The following is a 599-nucleotide window of genomic DNA, read 5'->3' as shown; positions in this document are numbered from 1 at the left end:
GGAAGCTAGAGGAAAATGTTTTAATTCCTTGCTTTATGTATGCAACATAATTCAGTTACATGTTGCATGTCGAAAGTTCACAGGAAATTGTTAACGCATGTCACTGCATAACGTCGAACAAATTTAATACTTGTTACTGAAAGCTGAGAGGAACGGTGGGCAATGTTTTGTTCTTATTGCTGTGGGGAGGGGCTTCCTCTGGTCATTGTTCAACAGCGCTGAGCAATGAGCGCTTTGCACCGTTTCTGTGGTGTAGTGGTTATCACGTTCGCTTCACACGCAAAAGTTCCCCAGTTCAATCCTGGGCAGAAACATTGTTTGGACTTCAATGTTGGGGATGAACTTGCGACTCAAATTTTCATTTCGTGCTCAAGTTCATTGTCATGAGCATTCAGGTCATAAATGTCAGGAGGAATAACCGTGTGCTGCAAAATTTCTAAACTACTTAACAATATTAAATTGCTTGCTTTGTCTTTACCTGTGTATTGCTTTGCTTCCTAGTCATATTACAGACTGTCTGTACAAATTCTCCACCACACTATTCTCGTTCCCCTCTGTCACTCGTTCCCTTCCTTCTCCCTCTCAAACACACTCAAACA

General features: G+C 41.6%; 1 non-coding gene across 1 annotated transcript; it reads left to right on the top strand.

Annotated features, from left to right (window-relative positions):
* Positions 1 to 241: 241 nt before the first annotated feature.
* Positions 242 to 314, top strand: trnav-cac (transfer RNA valine (anticodon CAC)). Its single transcript has one exon. It is a non-coding gene; the product is annotated as a tRNA-Val (tRNA).
* The last annotated feature ends 285 nt before the right edge of the window (positions 315 to 599 follow it).

The sequence above is a fragment of the Hypanus sabinus genome, unplaced genomic scaffold (genome assembly GCF_030144855.1).
Source record: "Hypanus sabinus isolate sHypSab1 unplaced genomic scaffold, sHypSab1.hap1 scaffold_1777, whole genome shotgun sequence".
NCBI classification, from domain to species: Eukaryota; Metazoa; Chordata; class Chondrichthyes; order Myliobatiformes; family Dasyatidae; genus Hypanus; species Hypanus sabinus.
Note: the sequence above shows the minus strand (reverse complement) of the source record. Positions and strands in the feature narration are given on the sequence as shown.